The following is a 447-nucleotide window of genomic DNA, read 5'->3' as shown; positions in this document are numbered from 1 at the left end:
GAACGATAATTATAGCATATTATCATACAAATTAGAATGATTATTATAACTTTATAGTCAAGACAATTTTTTCTATGTATCGCTTTTTACAATACAGATCGTTTCAAAGCAGCTTCACAGTATAAACACGACAACAACTGTATTAATGATGAAACGTTCATGTTATAGTTGTATTCATACGTGATATTTAAACAGCAGTTTGTGCTCTACATGAAAGCGTTGTTGCCCGGGTCTTAAAGTACTCGACTGACAGCCAAGCCAAGCCAATCAAGAGACAGAGATAATTACTGCAATTTTCTCTCTTTGTGTTGGTGGGAGAAAAACGGCCAAATCTGAGGCCTTTGTGGGGTCATAACGGCTTTGTGAATGTGTTGAGTGCCCTTGGCCAATCTGTCTCACACACACTGTCCTTCACACACCTGTCTGCGCTACCATTATCAGAAAATG

Source organism: Gobio gobio (assembly GCF_949357685.1).
Source record: "Gobio gobio genome assembly, chromosome: 16".
NCBI classification, from domain to species: Eukaryota; Metazoa; Chordata; class Actinopteri; order Cypriniformes; family Gobionidae; genus Gobio; species Gobio gobio.
Note: the sequence above shows the minus strand (reverse complement) of the source record.